This window comes from Chiloscyllium plagiosum, unplaced genomic scaffold (assembly GCF_037043375.1).
Source record: "Chiloscyllium plagiosum isolate Xiang-an unplaced genomic scaffold, Cpla_swu_hap1 HiC_scaffold_38, whole genome shotgun sequence".
In the NCBI taxonomy this organism is placed as follows: domain Eukaryota; kingdom Metazoa; phylum Chordata; class Chondrichthyes; order Orectolobiformes; family Hemiscylliidae; genus Chiloscyllium; species Chiloscyllium plagiosum.
In genome coordinates this window covers 81,632,100-81,656,843 of record NW_028270176.1, presented here as the reverse complement: position 1 = coordinate 81,656,843, position 24,744 = coordinate 81,632,100, and the positions used below count along the sequence as shown (strand labels likewise).

At 44.7% G+C, this 24,744-nt stretch overlaps 1 protein-coding gene across 1 annotated transcript in view; it reads left to right on the top strand.

Moving 5' to 3' along the window:
• Window positions 1–9,005: 9,005 nt before the first annotated feature.
• LOC148139665 (uncharacterized) overlaps window positions 9,006–24,744 on the top strand; it is a 481,109-nt gene continuing 465,370 nt past the window's right edge. Inside the window, exon 1 of the transcript XR_015753566.1 lies at window positions 9,006–9,120. The gene's annotated coding sequence lies outside the window, so the exon portion shown is untranslated. The remainder of the gene's footprint in view (window positions 9,121–24,744) is intronic.

Sequence of the window (24,744 nt, the reverse complement as noted above, 5' to 3'; positions counted from 1 at the left end):
TGAATTGAGAAAGAAATTCTTAACCACTATGGAATTAATTGCACAGGAAAGTAGTTGATGCTAGTTCAATAAACGTTTTTAAAGCTAAGGTAGATTTTTATTAAAAAAAAGAAATAATCAATTAAGGGATGTGGTGAGAACGCGGGTAAATGGTTCTGCGTCCACGAAATGATCTTGTTGAATAGCAGAGAAGGCTCGAAGGGCAGGACGGCCTTCTCCTGTTCCTAGTTCTTTTGTTCTTATATTATGCATTCCTCCCTCACTCGTGACTTGCAGGTGCTGGTTTTGGATTAGGATGGACAAAATTATAATTTAGTGAACACCACTTTAGAGTCCAACAGGTTTATTTGGAAGCACTAGTTTTGCTGCTTTTTCATCAGGTGGCTGTGTGATTTTTAACATTGTCCCTCTCGTAAGTTATGAACAGCAGCAGAAGCCACAAAGCAGTGCGCATGCTCAAACCAACAATGGGCCCCGTGTGATTGATGTCAGCAGCGGACCAATGGAAAGACAGGGGCAGAGCTGGAAGACCTGGTCCTCCAACCAATCAGAGTAAATGAGGGGGTGGGACTAGACTATACCACGTGATTATCCTCGCCGTCGGCGCGCATGTTCAGGGCATGTGGCTGGAGGGCTGTCGGTAAGGACAGAAATAAACAGCAGGAAGCGGGAGGGTAATGGTGTTGGTATGGGCTGAGAGGTTTTACATACATTTGGTGCACATCGGAAAACACAAATTTGAAACTGACAGTCCCATTTTTGCAGCAAAGGGGAAAATGCCTCATCAAGCGATCCCGCCCGAGTGAGCGCCGCCATCTTTATTCGGGGCAACGACTCACTGGACACGCGCGCGGCCGCCAGCTTTGTAGGGGGCAAAGTTCAGAGGGATGTATGTGCAGCTCTCCCTGATAGAGAGTCATGGGGCAGGATTTACACAGAGCACATTCAAACCCAGGGAAATGGATGCTTTTTATTCTGGATATGTCTCGTCATTCATTTAAAAAATTTTGATGTGAAGAGAGGCGGTACAGATAGTACGTTTGCAGATGACACCAAAATTGGAGGTATTGTGGACAGTGAAGAAGGATATCTCGGAGTACAATGGGATATTGATCAGATTGGTCAATGGGCTGAGGAGTGGCAGATAGGGTTTAATTTAGATAAATGTGAGGTGTTGCATCTTAGAAAAGCAAATCAGAGCAAGACACATAATGAATTGCAAGGTCTTGGAGATTCTTGCTGAACAAATAGACCTTGGAGTGCAGGTTCATAGATCCTTGAAAGTAGATAGAATAGTGAAGAAGTTGTTTCGTATGCTTTCCTTTATTGGTCACAGCATTGAGTAACGGAGCTGAACAGGACATTGGTTAGGCCACTTTTGAAATATTGTTTACAATTCTAGTCTCCCTCCTATCAGAAGGAGGAACTGAAACATGGAAGGTTTGAGAATAGATTTTCAAGGATGTTGCGAGTTGGAGGATTTGAGTCGCAGGGAGAGGCAAAATAGGCTGGGTCCATTTTCCCTGGAGTGTCATAGGCTGAGGTGTGATGATATAGAGCTTTATAAAATCATGAGGGGCATGGATAGCATAAATAGACGAGGTGTTTACCTTTGGTTCGTGGAGCCCAGAACTAGAGGATATAGGTTTAGGTTAAGAGAGGAAAATTCAAAAGGAGCCGAAAGGGCAACTAAAATTGGAACACTTAAAACGCATTTGAATAGGAAGGGTTCAGAGGGATGTTGGCCAAATGCTGGCAAATGGGAATAGATTAGGTTAGAATATCTGGTTGGCAGAGACGGTTGGACCAAAGAGTCTGTTTCAGTGTGAGTCATCTCTGACTGTGATATCATAAAAGTGAGCACTGTTCTGATTCTCCTCTGGTCTCCTTGATGTCCACTTGTTCATTATCTTGCTTCCTCAGTGTCTCGTGTGTATTTTCGCTCTGTTTAGTATTTTACTATTATGTTCACAGACCCTTTTGTAAATGAATTGTCTACTGCTGCCCAACTCGTGACCATATGCTTCTCATTATCAGGTTTTTTTTCCCACAATATCTTTGATAGTCAAGAATTCTTTTTTCCAATAAGCGAGTAAATTTTCCTTCTATTTCTAACAGCCAAATTCTGCACCATTTTCGTTCTCTATAATTCATACTGCACTCTCTGAAAAACCGTGTGTATTTCTCCTTCCACAGGTACCAGTGATCAATGCCAAAGCCCTGGTGCCTGTGGAGAGGGTAATATTTGACTTCTTGTACTGCTGCAGTTTGTATGGTAAAGGCGCTCCCACAACGTGGTTTGGTAAGAGACAGAACAGATTATTCACTCAGCGATAATGAAGAGTAGAAGATACCGGTAAAAATCAATATGTTTTTAATTTCACAAAAACATTATTGAGAACTTTTGACAAAAGGCTAAAGATGGAGAATATTATGCCAGTGCTAGAGCAGTACTTGTCTTGGTGGGCAGCAAGTTCTGGAGCACAGCCATCAGTCTTATTGCGACAATGTTGGCAGTGCCCAGAGCCTTTACACTATTTGTCCATTTCTTGATCTGATTTGAAATGAGTTTTCAACTAATCCAATTCACATCTGTGTCAGGGACCAATGGGGAAGCTCATTCACTTGGCACTGCTGGCTGAAGATTGCTGCAAATGCTGTTGTCGTATCTGTTACATGGATGATTGAGACCCTTCTGTCTGTAGGGATGGGGATATCTGTGATGCTTCCTGCAGTGAGTTGTTTAATTGTCCATCACCAAGCATGACGAGGTGTGGCAGAAATGCAGAGCTCAGATCTGATCCAGTGGTTGTGGGATCACATAGTTCTATTTGGTGTTGCTTGCACTGTTTGGCGTGCAGGTTTGGTAGCTGCACCAGGTTGGCACCTCAATTTTATGTACTGATACTGCTGCTGGCATGTCGTCCTGTGTTCTCCATTGAACCAGGGCTGATCCCCTGGCTTGATGTTATTGGTTGAGTGGGGGATATACCAGGCCATGAGTTTTCAGATTGGGCTGGAGTACAGTTCTGCTGCTGTTTTTGGCCCACAGTGAGGCAGAAGTTGCAGTGTCAAGAGGACTGACTTTGTGGTTGTACTTTCCAGTGCATTGGGAGATGTAATGTGGTCCATCTCGTTTCCTTCCTTTGTTGAGACTGTGCAGTGATTAATACAGTGAATGATTGGGTGGGCCACTGTCAGGAATGCAACTTTTAAAAACAGGGGTTTTGTGATTTTTTTTTATGCATAATTTCAGTTGCATCACAATGTAAATTTTTGCTATGAATTCTGTGCCTTAGAATTGTGCCCTCCACAATCACCTGATGAAGGAGCGTCGCTCCGATAGCTAATGTGCTTCCAATTAAACCTGATGGACGATGACCTGGTGTTGTGTGATTCTTAACTTAGAATATTACAGCACTACTAACAGGGCTGCATGTAAACAGGCTCAGTCCAGTTAATCAATACATTCGGAAGGATTTCCTCCAAGTTTGATGACTCAATACTAGTCAAAACCGTCAACTTCAACCTGCAATGTTGCTCTTAACAAAAACTTCAGGCTGACACAAAGCTCCCCACCCCACTGCAATGTGGTAACCGGGCCTGGCCCAGGAACTGGGACATTTGTGGACTGTGATCTCAAAGGAAGTGAGCAAACACCATTCTGACAGATTAGTCCTCAAAGGTGAGTAGCAAGTTTGAGACAAGGCCGGTGGTATGCCACCTTGCACTTACCTTAATTGCATTTCTTATTTACAATTGTGTTTTGCAAAGTATAAAGAACTGTGTTTTCCGTGGTTGGGGAGTTTTATCCTCGTTTATCACAGTTGCTGCTTCTTGCTCCCCAAGTCAAATCATAGGAACTGTATAAAAAAATAAACTGCAGGTGCTGGAGATCTGAACCACAGAAACAAAGTGCTGGAGAAACTCAGCAGTACTGAGGGCATCAGTGAAGTGAAAAAAATGTTACATTTCAAGTTCACTAACTCTTCATCTGAATGGACAAATGGTCATGAAACTTTGAACTTACAATGTTTTTTTTCCCCCTCAGAGGGGCTGCTGGACCTGCAGTTCTCCAGCACTGTGCTTTCTATAGTGAACTTTATTTACAAAACAGATCGGAAAATACTAATCTCCAAAAGTGAAAGGTTCATTGCAAACATGAGCATAGTTTCCACACTTGAGTTACACAAGCACGCCTCAGTTTAAAAACAAGATTTAACTCAGAGTAACATTCCATCTCAAAATTAGCCGAATTACACCAGTAATAAAGCTCATCCACCCAATGAGGCACTTCAGCACAACATCCTGCAGTGTTGCACACAGCCACCTTTACCAAAGAATGATCACATGTCACAAAATTGAAGGCTGAGAACATGCCTCTTTAAAGGAGCTGAAATCAAACTCTCAATTTTTAGAAGGATTTTTATTAAACCTGATTGAACATTTAAATCTTAGAGCATAATCTTTGCTTTTTTAAACAAAATGTGTGGGAAACATCCCACATCTTGCTAAAGGTTCAGTTCACTCTGATACATATAGCTGAGTGCAAAACAAAATACTGCAGCTGCGCGATATCTGGGAACACTCTAAAGCTGAGGCACTGATACTGCACAAGTTTGTCAGCACGGTTTCAATTACTGACAATAATTTAGTAATGTCTTCGCCTTCACATTGTTAAGGTAAATGTGAGATATCTGAATTTCATGAATTGGTTCCTATTGCACTTCGATCAACAAAAATTATTCTTGGTTTAATCTACTCAAAGGAGAAAGTGACGACCAAAGAAGCTGGACATCAGAATCGAAAAGTGTCATGCTGGAAAAGCACAGCAAGTCAGGCAGCATCCGAGAAGCAGGAGAGTTGATGGTTCAAGCATAAGCCCTTCATCAGGAATCACAGGCTTCAGAAAAATAACTGGCATAAACTTATGCCAATACATACGTAGAAGGGTCAAAGCACGTTACTATCAGATTAGAGACTAATTTCAAATTTGGTACCATTCAGTGCAACATTTCAGGATGATATTTACATATGTACCTAAAAGAGAAGTTGTCTAAAATTACAAGCTCTAGAATGATTATAGAATTAAACCTGGAAATAAAGCTAGTGAACAAGAATGGCAAAGTGAAGTCCCATCAGTATCGCCTTGGGCAGTGTCAAGTAAGAATTTGAGAGCAGAGTTGCCACTTTGGTGTAACCTGCAGTCTGGCCAAATTGCAGCAAAAAGCTGTTCAATTTTATCTGCAAACTATTGAATGCAAAATCCTCCTTGCACAATAATGAGGCACCATTTTGGGATGTCATTTTTCAATTATATTATTTTCAAAGTTACTCACAATTAAGAGTGTTCACTTGGTGATGTCTGCATAACACAGTACAAAAAGGAATTAACAGAAAAAAACATTATAACCCAAATTCAGAGTCACTAATTTATTGATATTGCATGGGTCCAGCATTGATAAGTAATCTATTTTTAAAAATAAATACAGATACATTTGCTAATTACATTGGAGTACAGTCAAGTTTCTTACTGAACAGTGACAAGATTGTACAGAGTCCGCATGGATTTAAGAGAGCGGAATTATACTTAGCAAATCTACTGAAATATTCGACTCTGTAGATTCTTAAAGTAAGAAATTGCAGGACATTTAGGAAAGCTTATCATTAAACATGATAGACTGGGTTTTGTGAAAGAGAAACTATATTTGACAAATTTGCAACAGTTCATTGAGGAGATAACAAGAAGGGCTGATAAAGGGCAATCCAATGATGTTCTGTATTTGGATTTTAAAAATGCAAATGATAAGGTGCTACATAAAAGTTATTTGCACAATTTAGGAGCTCATGGTATCGGCGTAATGTATTAGCATGGATTGAGGATTGGTTAACCACACTGGCTGTTGCTGAGTCCTCACTTGCAGTGTTGTATACAATGTTAGCTCCCATATTTAATAAAGGATAAACTAACATCGGAAACCATTCAAAAAAGATTCACTTCGGTGCTTCGAGGACGAAAGGGTTGACCTATCAAGAATAGATAAGCAGGAGTGATCTTATGGAAACAAGATTCTGAGGAGCTTGACAGAGTAGATGTTGACTAGATCTTCGAGCACCAGTGAAGTCTCAAACCAGGGGACATTACATAAGGGAACATTCATTTTAGAAAAAGTAAAGAATTTTTTCTCTCAGTGAATGGGTAGAATTTTCTCACCCAAACAATTGTGAAAGTTAAATGTGGGAGGGGAAAGGTTGGGTTACTCTTCGGAGGGTTGTTCTGGCTTTAGATTAGATTAGATTACATTAGATTAGATTAGATTACTTTACAGTGTGGAAACAGGCCCTTCGGCCCAACAAGTCCACACCGACCCGCCGAAGCGCAAACCACCCATACCCCTACATTTACCCCTTACCTAACACTAGGGACAATTTAGCATGGCCAATTCACCTGACCTGCACATCTTTGGAACTGTGGGAGGAAACCGGAGCACCCGGAGGAAACCCACGCAGACACGGGGAGAATGTGCAAACTCCACACAGTCAGTCGCCTGAGGCGGGAACTGAACCCGGGTCTCTGGCGCTGTGAGGCAGCAGTGCTAACCACTGTGCCACCGTGCCGCCCACATGTTGGGCTTGTTGGCTTGTTGGGCTGAAGGGCCTGTTTCTACACAGTCGGGAATCTATGATTCTATCTCAAATTATTTTAAAAGAGGGCAGATAGATTTTTGAAATATTGAGCAGTTGAGGGCTATGCGGATCAAGCATAAAAGAGGTGTTGAGGTCTGGGTTGGCCCAGCCATGATCTGATAGAATGGGGGAACAAGCTGAAAGAGATGAATTGCCTACTCCTGCGCCGATTCCTGGAGGCTCCATTTTATGTTTTTTTTGTTGTTTCCAAAGAAGAGCGTGATACAATGTGCTAAAGATCTCAGATGTTGTGAAAATGGGGTGTTTATGTACTGATTCAGATGGCATTGATTCATCAATCACAGCTATACAGTCATGAGTAGGAAGGCAATTCCCTCCATGAATAAAGGAAATCTACTGCAGAGCTCACACAAAGGGAATTCTTACCCTCGTTGAAACTTTATTGCTGGAACAGCACAGCAGGTCAGGCAGCATCCAGGGAACAGGAGATTCAACAGGAGATGTTGGTCCTCCAACCAATCAAAGTGAATGAAGGGCGGAGCTAAACAACCATGTGATCAACCTACTGCGAATCCTCTTACAAGGATGCCTTCCTTGAAGAAGCTCTCTGCCTCTCTCTACAGAATCTCCTGTTCCCTGGATGCTGCCTGACCTGCTGTGCTGTTCCAGCAATAAAGTTTCAACGTTGATCTCCAGCATCTGCAGACCTCACTTTCTCCTCGAAGAATTCTTCCCCTCAGCAAACTCTCCCATTACATTACCCAACATATCAGCTAAAGCAGGACACACTGCACATGCTCTAGCCAATAAAGAGACCCCCGGGTGATTGATGTCAGCACCGGTCCAATGAAAGGACGGTGGGCGGAGCTGGATGACCTAGCGGGATGTTGGTCCTCCAACCAATCAAAGTGAATGAAGGGCGGAGCTAAACAACCATGTGATCACCCTCGCGCGCGGCGCACAGTCGCTGTAATGAATGGGAAGTTATGGAGAGAAAGGATACGGTAAGGAAAGAAATAAACAGGGAAACGGGAGAAAATCTATGTTACTATGAGCGGAGAGGTTTTACAAACAAATTGTGCACGTCGGAAAACACAAATTTGAACGTCCCAGTCCCGTGTTTGCAGTAAATGAAGAATTGCCTCTGCGCGGCTGCAGGCCTGAGTGAGCGCCGCCATCTTTATTTGGGGCAACGATTCACTGGACACGTGTGCGACCGCCATCTTTGTAGGGGGCAAGGTCCGGCCGGGCGCGTGTGCAGCCTTTCTCAGTATGGAGTCATTGTGATCATAGCAGCCAATACTGCTCTGATTCATCTCTGGGCTCCCTCATAACCACTTTGTCAATATCTAGCTCCCTCAGTCTCGAACCATGGGTGTATTTTTGGTCTGTTTACTATGTATTATTACTTTTATAGACCGTTTGTAAATGAGTTTTTCACTGCGGCCCAGCCCCTGACTATGTGCTGCTCTATTATCAGATTACTTTTTTCTTGAATATTTTTGACAGTTGTTAGAAACGAAAATCGCCTCTCAATAATCGCTCTAAGACAAATTCAGGAAAACAAAGTTTTATTACAAGTCTGAAGAGTTGGGCACTCCTTCAAGAGAAAGAGAGCGCAGAGGCTTACAAAGTTCTCGTTTAAATACAGTATAAGCTCCTCCCCTCTATAGCTCCAAAGAGCCACGAGGTTCACATTTTAAAAGAAATCATTATTTTAAAGTCTGTAACAAATGTCTCCAGACCCTCCCCTCCCTGGCTCTAATGAGCTATAAGGTTCACATTCCTAAACTGTCACGATACTCCAATTTTCACCCTTATCTCAAAGTCCGCAACAAATGTCTTCAGAGTCTCTAGAGTTGTTGTTTTTCTCACCCCGTAGTCTCATTAGTCAAAGACCTATTCTTCTTTGTCTGTCTAGGGTCTTATCAGCAGATGTTTTCTGCATTAATTTGTAACTGATGTCTTCTCGAGTCGTTTCGCTATCCTCAGTCTTATCAGCCAAGGTCTCATTCTTCCCTGTCTGTGTTCATCAATCAAGGGCCTGTTTGTTCTTACTTTGCAGCTTGAATTGTTAGACACTATTCTACTTTTAAATATATAAAATGTTAAAATGTTCTAAAGGAAACACAAGCTTTGTCTTTTCTGTGGTTTCTAAAGGAAACACAAGCTTTGTCTTTTCTGTGGTTCAGGCACATCTTAAAGTTCAAACCAAAATCACTTCTCACAACAGTCAAGAATTCTTTTTTTCCAACAAGCAAGTGTATTTTCCTTCCATTTCTGACTATCAAATTCTGCACCATTTTCATTCCCTGTAATCCATTTTGCACTCCCTGAAACATCAACTGTGTTTCTCCTTCCACAGATACCAGTGATTAATGCCAAAGCCCTGTTGCTTGTGGAGAGGATGATGTTTGACTTTCTTGTACAGCTGCAGTTTGTGTGGTGAAGGTGCTCCCACAATGTGGTTGGGTAAGTGACATTATAGGTTATTCATTCAGCAACAGTGATGATTTGAAAATAATGTCCAAATCAACAACAGTTTGTATTTTTATTATCATGCTTATAATTTTACAAAAAAAACTATTGAGAACTTTAGACATAAGGCCAGAGGTGGAGATATTAGGTCAGGTGACCAAAAGCATTGCCAAAAAGCAGGTTTTGAGGGATGTCTTAAAGGTGGAAAGCAGACCTGTGAGGTTTTGGCTGCGAATTTCAGACCGTGCTGCTTCAGCAACTGTAGAAACAGCCACACAGATGAAGTAATGAATTAACAAATGGTTGGGAGTCTCGAAGAAAATGGGTTGTCGAGGTCTCAAAGTGTGTGTGGTGCAGGGAGCTAGGGATTATCACAGCCAGGAATTAAATCAAGTGTGAGAATTTTAAATTGAGGGATATTGGCCAGGTCCTGGCAGGTGAGACTCGATTGGGTTGGAATATCTGGTCGGCATGGACGGGTTGGATTGAAGGGTCTGTTTCCATGCTGTACATCTCTGTGGCTCTATGTTGATTATGAATAGGAGCGTTTTGATGAATCAACAAGCAGAGATTTAGACTTTCCTGAGATTACAGGGAGGTTGAATTTGGGAAGCTGGCCCTGAGTGTGTTTGGAAAATGAAGTCAGGAGATAACACAAGGTGGATGAAAGTATATGAGCTGAGACAAGGGTGGAATCAGCTAGAAATAGTGGTCTTGGAGTGGGACTGAGTTATCACACTCATGTCACTTCTGGGATTCAGCTGGTTGCCGGATTGTGAATCAGGGCGGTACCACAATCGGGAGCTGAGTGGCCCTGGTGGAGCCTAAAATGAGTGTCACTCAGCTGACTGTTGCTGAGCAGCAGCTGCTTGGTAGCTCTGTTGATGACATTTTCCATCACTTTACTGCTAATCGAATGTGGACTGATAGAGGGAAATTGGCTGGGTTGGATTGCCCTGTTTTTGTGTTGAACATCCCTGGGCAATGTTTCACATTATCGGTAGATGCTTGGTGGGTGGCAAGTTCTGGAGCACAAGCCATCAGTATTATTGCCAGAATATTGGCAGGGCCTGTAGCCTTTGCACTACTTAACCATTTCTTGATGTTATTCAAACTCAACTGAACTGGCTTAAAACTCACATCTGTGATGTTGGAAACCACTGGAGAAGGCTGAGATGGATCATCCCGCTTTGCACGTCTGGCTGAAGATTGCTGCAAATGCTGTCATCTTATCTGGTGCATGGATGTGTGAGGCCCCTCCATCAGTAAAGGTGGGGATATCTGTGATCCTTCCTCCAGTGAGTTGTTTAATTGTCCATCACCGTTCACAACTGGGTGTGGCAGAACTGCAGAGCTCCGATCTGTTCCATTGGATGTTGGATCACTTAGCTCTGTTGCTTGCTACTGATGCTGTTTGATGTGCAGGTAGTTCTGTTTGATAGCTTCACCAGGTTGGCACTTCATTTTTAAGTCTGCCTCGTGCTGCATGCCCTCCTTTACTGTCCATTGTGGTGGGAGAGAGCAGGATTTACAAACCCATGAGATTACAGATTGTGCTGGAGTACAGTTCTGCTGCTGTTGATGTCCCACAGTGCCTCAGAGATACCCAGTTTGAGATCCTACATCTCTTCAAAGTCTGTCCCATTTAGAACGGTGATAGTGTCACTCAACACAAGGGAGGTTTTTCTCAAATTTAAGGCAACACTTTGTCTCCAAAAGGAATGTGTGATGGTCGCTCGTACTGATACTGTCATAGACATATGTATCTGCCGCTAGTCAATTCATAACAATGAGATCAAGTATGTATTTCCCTCTTGTTGGTTCCCTCACCACCCGCTGCAGACTCAGTTGAGCAGCTATGTCCTTTAGGACCTGACCAGCTCAGTCAGTAATTCTGTTGCAGAGCTAGTCTCGATTTGTGGACATTGAAATCCTGTACCCAGAGTACGTTTGACACCATTTTATTGCCTCAGTGTTTCCTCCAAATGTTGTTCAACATGAAGGAGAAGTGATTCATCCTCCAAGGGAGGACGGGACGTGGTAATCAGCAGGAGCCATGAGACTTCCTGGTCTCCGGAGCCAATGCTGTTTACTCCCAGGGCAAATCCTCCCTGTCTGTGCCACCACATCTGCCTGTCTGTCCTGCTGCTGGGACAGGACATATCCAGAGATTTCAGGAGAAAGTGAAGACTGCAGATGCTGGAGATCAGAGTCAAGAGTCTGGTGCTGGAAAAGCACAGCAGATCAGGCTGATGAAGGGCTTAGGCTCGAAACATCGATTCTCCTTCTCCTCGGATGCTGCCTGACCTGTTGTGCTTTTCCATCACCACAATCTCAATATCTTGGGATGGTAATGGTGGTGTCTGGTCATTGTCTGTAAGGGTTGATTTCATGAGTATGACTATGTCAGGCTGTTCCTTGATTGGTCTGTGAGACAGCTCTGCACAGTTTGGCACCAAAATCCAGATGTTAGTCTGGAGGATGGTGCACCATCGAGAGGGCTGATTCTGTGGTTGTATTTTCTGGTGCCTTGTTAGATGCAGAGTGGTCCATCCAGTTTCATTCCTTTGTTGAGACTTTGCAGTGATTATTTCAGTGAGTAGCTTGCTGGGTCACTGTCAGGTTGGCAGGATGTTTTTCACCATTGACAATGGTTCCATGGAGATCAGGAGATTCCTAATTCCAGTTAGTTTTTCTTGAATTCAGATTCCACCATCTGCCAAGATGGGATTCGAACCAGGACTTCAGTCGTTTGTTTTAATATTCAGGATAAAAGTTAAATACATTTGGTTTGTTCACTCGCTTTAAATATCACTTACCCAGGTTTTGTTTCTTTATGAAACACTGTCCATCATTCTGTCTCCTCCATCCTTTTCTCCAACAACAAGAGTTTGGAGTACATAGAGTTTCTTTGTCACTAAGACTGAGATAATCCGATCTGTAGCTTCCCTCCCTCCCACTAGCCCACTGAGTCAAACTGCTTCATGTGGTGTTCCCGGTTTTTGTCCAAAACAACATCTTTCTCCAATCTCATCTCATGTCAAGCCTTATCAGAGCTCATCTTGACCCTTTACCCTCATCTCACTAAACCATAGACTTTCCAACTCTCTTTTCTCCTCCTCCACATCAGTCCCCCTCACCGATTCACAGACATTGTTTCTTGTTCTATCTTTTCTGGTTATGGTCCTTCTCTCCCATTCTGTGAAAAACTGACATTTGACCTCACGGTTGTTGGAAAATCCTGCTCCATCTCCCCTCTCCCTTTCCTTTCTGAATTCCTTGCATTTGGTGTCCCTCGTGGATCTATCCTTGGCCCCTCCTGTATCTCACGTGCATACTGCCAGGAGGTGACATTGTGCAAAAGTACCATGTTGGGTTTGACATGTACACTGACACTGCCCAGCTCTCCCTCCCCATCATCCCTCTCCATTACTCCACTGTTACTCAGTTATCAAACTGCTTACCACGCTCCCACTACTCGATTAGGTGCAGTTTCCTCCAATGAAACATTGTAATGGTTAAACCCGTTGCCTAACAAGTTCCTTTCCCTAACTGCTGAGCCTCTCCCTCTCACTGGGAACTATGCAGCAGAACTACACTCTTCACAATACTGCTGTTATATCTGACGCGAAGCTGACCTTCTGATTAGACATCTACACAATCCCAAACACCAGGTATTCCAATCTCTAAACCGTTGCTTATCTCCTCCTCATCCCGGCTCCATTGCTACTGAAACCCCTTACCCGTGTCTGTGTTGCCTTAAACTTGACGAACCCAAAGCAGAACCCTTGATTCTGTGACATTCTCAGAATCTGGTTTCAGAGCCCCCCCCCCCCTTCCCCCCCACCGTATTTACCCTCAGACGCATCAGTATTTATTCTGTCAAACCCCTTAAGAATCTGGTGGTTCAGTCTGATTGTAGCTGGTGGAAATGACAGAAGATGATGTGTTGTATCTGGGTGGAAGGTAAGGACTTGGTGGGGGGGGGGGGGCTCCTTGTTGCAGTTGGAGATGTGGGTTCAAAGGCAGAGGTGCAGGAAGTGGAGGAGATATATTGGATGGTATTGACCACATGGGAGGGGAAATTGCAGTCCTCGAAATATGGGGTCATTTGGTATGTTCTGGCTTCACTGGGACACAGCAGTAAGCATGAGATAGAGATGTTGGCCAGGAAACAGGCTCGTGTGTTTAAAGTGGCAGGCAGCTGGAAGCTCGGGGTCTGTTTTTGCAGCAGAACGTAGATCATCAGTTGTCATTTCGGCCACCTCCACTGAGATGCTGCCAGACACAGGTTCCTGTCCCCCCCATTAACAGCTATGCACCCCCCCAGCCAGATCGTAATCCACTCCTTTTTCTTTCCAAATGTTCCAGTCTCTCTTTGGGTTCTGTCCCTCCCTGTTATTTACACTTTAACCCCTATCTCCTGCAATACAAAGATCTGCAGGTTAGTTGAATTGGCCAAGCTCAATTTCCCATAATATTCAGGGATGTGTAGGTTAGGTGCATTAGTTAGGAGAAATATACAGTAGTAGGGTAGGGGAATGGGTCTGGGTGGGATACCCTTTGGAGGGACTCTGTGGACATTTTGGGCCGAATACCTGTTTCCATGCTGTCAAGATTCTAATTTTCCCAGCTCCCATCGGATCCGAAGAAGGGCCACTGGACAGATTTCTGTTCCCAGATGCTGCCAGACCTGCTGAGCTTTCCCAGCACCTTCTGCTTGTTGTTCCTGATTGACCCCATCCATACACCTTCTGGGTGTGATTCAGACAGGGGGAGGATACCACCACTGACCTCACAATGGAGTCCAGCTGATTGATGGCAGCTTCGGACCAATCGGAAAAGGTGGTGGGACTGGTGGACCAAGTGGAACCAGCTGGTCATCCAAACAATGGGAGTGAATGAGGGGCGTGGCCAGTGGGATGACACGTCACCAGTAACTCAGCCGATGCAGTGCCACGTGACTCGGGCATTGGTGAATGTGCGAGACGCAAACCGGAAAGGGGAGAGTGGCCTCAGAGACAGGGAGATAATGATTCACTTTAGACTGGGAAGTTTTAATTACACTCTGTGTGGTCCGTAAATCTGAATTAGAAACTCTTAATCCCGCGTTTGCAGCAGATGGGAAAATGGCTGCGGCCCTCAGGCGGTGAAAGGTTCTGGGATATGGCCGCCATTGTTATTGGGGGTAAGGTACAGTGAGGCGTATGTGCATGTCCCCTTCCTAGGATGGGTGGGGGGAGGCGTGCAACTTGAAGAGAGGCATTTACACATCAAGCACATACCAAGAAAAAAGTATGTCTTTATATTCTTCCTGTACTGACTTTGAGTTTTGTTTTGTGAATTCATTTCATAGGATATTAAATCAGAATAATTGAGGCTGGGATCTCAAAAGCAAGTTTTTACAGTCAATTGAGTCATCAGGATCTGAATATCATTGGCATTTAACTGTGGAAGGAGAAAGGTTTGTCTGTTCTGTTTGTGGGAAGATATCTCCAATATTTTTGTTAAGCAGAAAGATGTACAAATTCGTGGTTGGATCACCCTTTGGGTGTGTGCTCTGTTCTGGGCCCTGCAGCTGAGGAAGGAGATATTGGCCTGAGAGGGAGCACAGATTTATCCAAATTACACTTCGTCTCTTTGTAAGAACTCTCAGATTTAGACCCAACCACCCACTTCATGATGCTAACCTGTAAACTTCATGTTTTCAATTACCTCCAAACTTCCCATTAACAATCCTTTTGGACTCAAATTCCAGTACCTTTTCAGGTGGAATGTTCCAGCTTCTGACAACTGTCTGTTCATTCAGAAACTGCTGATGTCCATGTTGACTCTGGGGTGACAAAGGGCTGAATTGAAAGATGAGGTGCTGTTCCTGAGCTCCCATTGAGATGCATTGGAACAGTACAGGAGGCTGAGGGCAATGTAGGTATGAGCAGACAATGAAGATGACAGGGCTGCAACTGTGAGGGCTGCTTGGCTCAATGAGTGTGTTCTGGAGTTGGGTGTAAACAGACTGATGTGAGACAGGGAGAAGGTGAAGCTGAAACTCAGTTTTAGTTCAGGCCCTTCAGATATTCACATGGTCCCAATGTGAACAGCCAGTTTTTAAGTGATACCTGCGGAGTATTTGTTAACAGTTTGTAAAGTATTTTTCCTGAGGGCAGTTGAGAGTTAACCACATTGCTGTGGGTCTGGAGTCACATGTTGGCCAGACCAGGTGAGGATGACCGTTCCCTTCCCTATAGGACATTAGTGAACCAGGTGGGTTTCTAACAATCGACAATAGTGTCATGGTCATCATTCGCCTTTTCATTCGAGATTGTATTGAATTCCGATGGCACCATCAGCCATGTTGGGATTCTATCCCGAATCCTCGGAACATTGCACATGTCACTCATCTGGCAGGAATACCATTAAGCCATTGCCTCCCTTTTAGCAATGGTTAAAAGAAAGTTCCATCATTCTAGGTGTACAATGTGAGATAAAATACTGCAACGTCCATGTGTCAGCCTCTCCGAAAGGTCAATCAACAGAAATTTGTTTGGGGCCAAATATTTCGCTTTTTTTGGGAGGGGGGGGGGTTATGAAACAAAAATGAATCCAAATAAAAATCTTATGCCACGGACATGTAATTTCTGAAGCCGGAGGGGGATTACAGAGACAGGGAGGGACGTGGGGCCAGAGGGGGATTGTTGTCCAAACATCACTGTGGTGTACATGGACTGCAGCATTTCAGGGAGGCGGTTCACCACCACTTTCTCCAAGACAAGTAAAGGTGGCCAAGAAATACTGGTCTGGGCAGCAAAGGCAACCCCCAGTGAATAAAACCAAGCAGTGACCTCTCTGAGCTGACTTGATGTGAAGTTAAAAATCTCTCTGGAAATGGAGTGGGCAGAGAAGAGAAACAGTGACATTTCACAGCTGCCCTCAGAGAGACCTCACCCATGGAAGTACTCCGAGCCAGGGATCAGCTCAATGAGTTTCAGGCTCTTCTAATATCAATCTTAGTCGGTTTTATTTTATTCAATCTACAATCGTGAGTAAGGTGAGGATTTCTTTTTAATGTCTTACGGTCCCTTGATTAAATGTTTAAGATATGAACCGTAAGCATTAAGTTATTCTCGGGCAGTGTGTTTAGAGCAGTAAGACTCTGCCTTTGTCTTGGTCTGTAGATTGTTAAGGCGGAGAGATGGCCTGTTGTAGAGTGGCGTGCTGTTCCTGTCGGATGTGGGAGATTAGGGAGAGTTTCAATGATCCTGATGATTATGACTGCAGCAAGTGTGATTGCAAATCCTATTGGAACGCATGGATTGGTGGAGGAGTGATTAAAGGCAGTGAGGAATTGACAGGAGCCGGGGGTGTGATAGGTGGCAGTCTCAGGAATGCAGGATACTGCAGATACAGTCAGGTAGATGGGTTACCGCCAGGAAAGCTGGGGGGGGGGTGCAGGTCGGTACTGCAGGAGTCTCCTGTGGCTATCCCCATCTCAGGCAAGTGTATTGTTTTGGAAAATGTAGGTGGTAATAGACTTTCAGGGGAATGTAGCACTGACAGCCAAGTTACTGGTACTGAGACTGGCTTCTAACATAATGTGAGGTATATCCAGTTCCACATGATCGATGGTGATAGGGGACTCTCCAGTCAGGGGCACAGTCTGCCATTTCTGCAGCTCACAGTGAGACATCAGAATGGGGTGGTGCTGCCCTGGTGCCAGTGTCAAGGATGTCTCACAGAGGGAGCGGAATATTCTCAAAAGGGAAAATAACCAGTGGGAGGACATTGTACATTGGTACCAATGGCATAGGAAGGGGAAAGCATGGGGTCCTGAAGAGCAGGGAGATTTGCTAGTGCCACTCGGGAGGCATTAAACCAGTGAGGGAGTCTGGGTAATCCTAAAGAGATAGTGAGCAAAGAGGTGAGTCTGAGGCTGGTACTATTCACCAGTCAGACTGTCAAGGCAAGGAAGAGCAAGTCACAGAATGAGGTGCGACGGACCAGTTGCACTGCATTTATTTCAGTGCAAGAGACCTGACAGGTCAGGCAGGTGGGCTCAGGGTTTGGTTTTGAACATGTGACTGGAATATTACAGCAATTACAGAGGCATCACTCAGGGATGGATAGGACTAGCAGCTTAATGTTCCAGGGTATAGATGCTATAGCAAGAATAGAAAGGGGCCAACAGAGCAGGGAGAGACGTGTTTTTGATTAGGACAACATTATGCTTGGGCTTCGGGAGGATATTCCTGGGAGTACATCCAGGCAAGTTATTTGGTTGGTACTGAGAAATAAGAAAGGGATGACCATCTTACTGGGATTGTATTATAGACTCTCTCCCAATAGTCTGCGGGGAATTGAGACTCAATTTTACCAGGAGACCTCAGTTATCTGTAAGAATAATATGGATGCAATGATAAGGGGTTTTAACTTTACCAACATGGCCTCGGAGTGCTGTAGTGTTAAGGGCTTGGATGGGAAGGTATTTGTTCAGTGTGTACGAGAACATTTCAGATTCAGTTTGTAGGATGTACCTACTAGAGAAGGAACAAAACCTGACCTGTTTCTTTATTCATTCACAGGATGAGGCTGTCACTGGCTCGGCCAGCATTTATTGCTGCGTTTACCCAGAGGGCAGTTAAGAGTCAACCACGTTGCTATAGGTCTGGAGTCCCATACAGACCAGGCCAGGTAAGGATGGCATTTTCCTTCTCTAAAGGTCATTAGTGAACCACATTGGTTTTTCCAACAATTGACAGTGGAATCCTTGTTGTCACTAGATTATTTTTTCCAGATATTTATTGAATTCACGTTCCAAAATCTGCCGTGATGGGATTCAAACCCGGGTCCCCAGAACCTTATCTGGGTCTCTGGATTAACTGTCTAGCGATAATTTCACTCATCACTCATCTTAGGAAATGAGGCAGGGTGAGTGACTGAGGTATCAGTGGGGCAGCGCATTAGCACCAAAGATCCCACAGTATTGTGGCTCAGTGGTTAGCACTGCTTCCTCTGCACCAGGGACCTGGGTTTGATTCCAGCCTTGGGAAACTGTCTTTGTTGGAGTTGGCACATTCTCCCCAGTGCTGAAAATGTGTTGCTGGAAAAGCGCAGCAGGTCAGGCAGCATCCAAGGAACAGGAGAATCGATGTTTCGGGCATAAGCCCTTCTTCCCATAGTGTCCAGATGCATTATATGAGGTTTTGGGATGTGCAGGCAAATCTCTGCCTGATGTGAAAAGACCTTTTGGGAACTTGGACAGATGTCAGAGGGAGGTGTGGCCGCATGTTTTACATCTCCCATGGCGGCAAGGGAGGGTCAAGGATGTGGAGCGTGGGTTGGTGGGAGGGTGTGGACCGAACAAGGAAGGCACAGCGGGAATGGTCTCTGCGGAACGCAGATAAAGGTGGGGAGGGAAATATGTCTCTGGTGGTGGGGTCTGACTTTAGGTAGCAGAAATGACAGAGGTTAATGTGCTGTATCTGGAGATTAGTGGGTGGAAGGTGAAGACCGCAGGGTTATATTCTTTATTGTGGCTGGAGGAGTGGGGTAAAGGCGGAGGTGCGGGAAGTGAAGGGTATGTGTTGATCAAGTCAGAGGAAATTTACGGTCCGTGAAGTAGGCCTTTCTGGGATGTCCTGGAATAGAATCCAAAGAGATTAAACAAATATATCACAAACAAAAGATTAACTGGACCAGAGAATAGGACCCCTTAAAGGTCATCAAAGCTGTCTATGGAACCACAGGGAGTGCGAAAGATATGCAAATATTTCACGTCATTTTTTACTGGAGAAGTATACGGAAGCTCGAGAGTTTGGAGAAATACACAGTGATAACTTGAAAAGTGTCCATGTTACAGAGGAGGTGGTACTGGATGTCTTAAATCGCATCAAGGTGGATAAAGCCCTGGAAAATGATCAGGTGTATTCTGGAACTTTCTGGAAATCTAGTGAAGTGATTGTTGGGCCTCTCCTGAGGCAAAAGTGAGGTCTGCAGATGCTGGAGATAAGAGCTGAAAATGTTTTGCTGGAAAAGCGCAGCAGGTCAGGCAGCATCCAGGGAACAGGAGAATCGACGTTTCGGGCATAAGCTCTTCCTGAAGAAGGGCTTATGCCCGAAACGTCGATTCTCCTGATCCCTGGATGCTGCCTGACCTGCTGCGCTTTTCCAGCAACACATTTTCAGCTCTCCTGAGGTATTTGTATCGTTGATAGCGACAGGTGAGGTGCCATTATTTTAAAAAGGTGGTAAGGAGAGGCCATGGAACAAGAGAACAGTGAGCCTGAAGTCAGTGGCAGGCAAGTTGTTGGAAGGGATTCTGAGGGACAGGATATCCATCTATTTGGAAAGGTAAGGAATGACAGGGAGAGTCAATGTGGCTTTGTACATGCACAATTGTGTCTCACTAACTTGACTGAATGTTTTGAAGTGACAAAGAAAATTGATGAAGCCAGGCGGTGAATGTTGTTTATATGGACATTCAACAAGGTTCCACAAAGCAGACTGGTTAGCAGGGTTAGATAACATGGAATGCAGGGAGAGCAAGCCATTACAAAACTGCCTTGAAGGTAGGAGACAGAGGATGATGATGGAGGGTTGCTTTGCGGACTGGAGGCCTGTGAGGAGCAATGTGCTGCAAGGATAGATATTGAGCCCTTAAATAAATGACTTGGATGTGACTATATGAGGTATGGTCAGTAGGTTTACAGAAGACACCAAAATTGGAGGTGCAGTGGACAGTGAAGAAGGTTAGTTCAGAATACAACAGGATCTTGATCAGATAGGCCACTGGGGCGAGGAATGGCAGACGGAGTTCAATTTAGATAAATGTGAGCTGTTGTATTTTGGAAAGGCAAATCAGGGCAGGACTTAATGGTAAAGTCCTGGGGAACATTGCTGAACAAAGAGACCTTGGAGTGCAGGTTCATAGTTCCTTGAGAGTAGAGTCACAGGTAAGCGGGGTAGTGAATGCAGCATACCCTCCCACCGCTCCCACCCCTCCCACCCCCCCCACCCCCCCCACCCCACCCCCACCCCCCCCCACCCCCCCCCACCCCCCCCCCAACCCCCCCACCCCTCCCCACCCCTCGCCGCCCCCCCACCCCTCCACCCCTCGCCCCCCCCACCCCTCGGCCCCACCCCCCACCCCCCCACTCCATTAGTTTAGGATTCCTTGTTGGCACGAACGAATTGGACCGAAGGTCTGTTTCTTTGATCTTAATAAATTAAGATGCATTCCTCTATTTTGTGGAGAGCTAGCTGAAGCACAGATAATTATCCTTGGAGCTGAGAAGGTGAAGCAGTGATTTCGATCTGGTGCAGATTTGGTTCCAAGGTCTTAAATTTGCAGAGAGAGAGAGGAATTGTTAACATTGTCACAATTTTTAGCAACTACTTTCAAGTAATTGGCAAATAATACAAGGTGAAAATGTGAACACTATTTTACTCAGTAAGTTCTGAGCATCTGGAACACTCTGAACGACACAGATTCAGCAGGTATTCTGAAACAGACTTGGAATTTACTTTTCAAGGAAAGATTTGGGGGGCTGTGGGCACATGGGAGGGGACTTGGGACAGACTTGCAGCATCTCCAGAGGGAGAGAGTACAGCCCCAATGGGCTGAATAGCCCCCAGGCCCTGTGCTCTGTGACACTGCCCCATTCACTGTGAATTATGAAGCTTATCCCAGGGCAGAGAGAGGGATTAGCCCTCCACTCTCATCACAATCGGGCCCGGCTGATTGACAGCAGCTCTAGACCAATGGGAGAAGAGTCTGTGTGGTCCTGCAGCCAATGGGATTGAATGAGGGGTGTGGCCAGCAAGACAACACCTGTCCATGAGCTGTGCAAGTACAGTGTCACTGGGGGAGGGTGACTAGTTGTTAATGGAGACTGTTAATGGCTAACCATAGGTAGTGTGTAATGGCAGGCTGTGAGAACAAGGACTGGTGTGTGGGGTAGGGGGCTACGACATGACGTTGTTAACCTATGGTTAGCCACTGTCTCCATTGTAAGCTGTTGCCCACCTATATCACTCCACGATTGAAGCTGCCAAGGACACAAACCTTTGGAATATCCTCCCGAACCCCCTGTGTCCGCCTTAAAGATGTATCTAAAAATCGTTCTCTTTAATCAACGTTTCCATCATTCATGAAGCATTTTTGGAGATTTGTCAGTGTGAAAGGCTCCATACAATGCAGGTAGTTGTTGTTATTATTGTCTGACATCAGGAGAAACAGGGATGAGCCCTCTCTCTTTCATACCTGATGAACAACAGCAAAAGCAGGAAGCACTGAGCATGCTCCAGCGCACAATGGGCCTCGGATTATTGATGTCAGCGCAGGACCAATAAGAGTGGGGGAACGGGGGCGAGAGTTGCTAGTTGGGCCTTCAACCAATCGGAGTGAATGAGGGGCGGGACAATACTCAACCACATGATAAACTTCACTGACAGCACACTGTTGTTGTGGCCAAGGCATTGGAAATGTGTGAAGGTGCAGGGCAGGGGAAAGGAAAGACATATTTACCAGGAAGAGGGGGAAGTTTTCATGGTATGGGATGAGAGGTTTTACAGAACTTAGTGCACATTGTAAAACACAAATTTGAAAATCCCAAATTCTGCACCATTTTCCCTCCCTATAATGCATTTTGCACTCCCTGAAATATCAACTGTGTGTTTCTCCCTCCACAGATACCATTGATCAATGCCAAAGCCCCATTGCCTGTGGAGAAGGTGATATTTGACTTCCTTGTACAGCTGCAGTTCGTGTGGTGAAGGTGCTCCCACAATGTGTTTGGGTAAGAGCTGTTTTAGATTATTCACTCAGCGACAGTGAAGAGTTCACAATGTATGTGCAAATCATCAACAGTTTGTTTTTTTTTTATCATGTTTATAATTCCACAGAAATACTATTGAGAACTTCTGACAGAAGGCCACAGCTGGGCATATTAGGTCAGGTGCTCAAAAGAATTGCCAAATAAACAGGTTTTCAGGAATACCTTAAAGGAGGAAAGCAGGTCTGAGAGGGTTAGGGTGGGAATTCCAGACCGTGTTGTCTTGGTAACAGTAGAACCAGCCAGACCGGTGAAGCAATGAATAAACACATCGTTGGGAGTCTGAAAGAAAATGAGTTGTCGGGGTCTCACAGGTTGTGTGGTGCAGGGAGACGGGGATGTTCACAGCCAGGAATTACATCAAGGGTGAGAATTTTAAATTGTTGCTTGTTAATAGGAGCCTTTTGATGGATCAACTAGTTTTGGTACAAGTGAGCACTTGGGCAGTAGGGTTTTAGATACTCTTGAGATTACATGTAAGTTGAATGTGGGAGGCTGGCCAGGAGTGTGTTTGGACAATGAAGTCTGGAGATAACACAGGGATAGACGAGTATTTCAGTAAATGAGCTGAGACTAGGGTGGAGTTGGGTGATGTCACTAATGTAGGAATAGTGCTTTTGGAGTTGGGCTGCTCCTCCTCTTCATCACTCCCCCTCCCCAATTCACAGATATTGTTCCTTGTTCTATCTGTCTGTCTTTTCTGGTTATGTCCTTCTCTCCCATTCTGCTGCAAACTAATATTTGACCCCACCGTTGTTGGAAAAACCTGCTCCATCCCAACTCTCCCTTTCCATTCTTAATTCCTTGTATTTGGTGTCCCTAAAGGATCTCTCCTCGGTCCCTCCTGTTTCTCATTTACATACTTCCAGGAGGTGACATTGTCCAAAAGCACCGTGTTAGGTTTCACATGTACACTGACAATGCCCAGCTCTCCCTCACCATCATCACTCTCCATTACTCAGTTATCAAACTGCTCATCACGCTCCCACTACGCGATTGGCTGCAATTTCCTGCAACGGAACGTTGCAATGGTTAAAGCCATTGTCTTCAGTTGCTGTTACAAATTACTTTCCCTTATTGCTGAGCCCCTCCCTCCCACTGGGAACTATCTGAGACAGAACCGCACCCTTCACAATATTGCTCTCATATCTGACCCCAAGATGACCTTCTGATCAGACATCTACACAATCACAAACACCAGGAATTTCAAACTCTTAAAATGTTGCTTATCTCCACCTCACCCCAGCTCCATTGCTACTGAAACCCCTGACCTGTGTCAGTATTGCCTTAAACTTGACGAATCCAAAACACAACCCGTGATTCCGTGAGTGACCCAGAATCTGGTTCCAGACTCCCTCATGATGGGAAACATCGCTCAGTATTTACCCTGTCAAACTCCTTAAGAATCCTACATGTTACAATGCGATCACCTCTCATTCTTCCCAAATCCAGTAAGTAGAGACCCAATATCTTCAGCCTTTTCTTAAAAGATAATCCCTGCAATCCAGGGTTCATCCCAATCAGTTTTCTGTGAAATGCCTCTGATGAAATGACACATTTCCTTAAATAAAGGGACCAAAACTTCTGTTATTACTCCAGATGTGGTCTGACTCGCACTTTATAAAGTTACTCTCAGGTAGATACTCCAAACAACTCCGTTTAAACTTGGACAGATGTTGTTGGAAATGTTCAGCAGGTCATGCAACATCTGTGAAGAAAAAATCAGTTAAAGTTTCGGGTCTGGTCACCCTTCCTCAGATACGTTAACTCTAATTTCTTTTCACAGATGCTGCTAGACCTGCTGAGCTTTTCCAGAAACTTCTGTTTCTCTTCCTGGTTTACAGCATCTTCAGTTGTTTCGGTTTTCATATCCTTTAAACTTGCCATCTCTCCTATAGAATTTGTCATTTCCACCTTGGAAAAAAGATTCATATTTGTTTGGTCTCCCCTACCTGGGAAAAAACAAACCATGACTATTCACCCTATCATTGCTCCTCATAATTTTATAAAGTTCGATAAAGCCACCTAAAGTGTCCAGTGCTGCAGGGAAATAGCCTCAGCTTATTCAGCCTCTCCCTATGGTTCAAATGTTCCAATACTGGCAACACCCTGGAAAAACTTTTCTGAACTCTTGCAAGTTTCCCAACATCTTTCCTATAGCAGGGAGACTGGAATTGAAAGCAGTCTGGGGATTCCAAAAGTGGCCGAGCCAATAAACTGTACAACCGAAACATGATCTCCCAACTCCTATACTCAATGCACTGCCAAATAACAGCTAGTATACTAAACACCACCTTCACTGACCTGTCTACCTTCAACCACACTTTCAAGGAACTATCCACCCACACTGCATGGTCTGTTTGTCTGTCAACACTTCCCAAGAACTTGTCATTAAGAGGTTTAGTCCTCTTCTGGTAACATCTTTCTGAAATCAGGGAGACCACAATTGGAAGCAGTATTCTAAAACTGGCCTCACCAATGCCCTACTCAGCCACAACATGACCTCCTAACCCCTATACTCAGTGACAGAATCCCCACAGTGTGGAAGCAGGCCTTTCGGCCCATGAGACCATACCAACCATCGGAACAGTATTCCACCCTAACTCTGTAACCTACCATTACCCAAAGCTAATCCAGCTAACCTGCATGTCTTTGGATTTGTGGGCGGAAATTAAGAGCACCCAGAGGAAGCCCACGCAGACACACAGGGAGAATGTGCAAACACCACACAGAGAGTGGAATCGAATCGAATCAGCACATTCCATTCAATGTTAGTGTCCCAAATGCC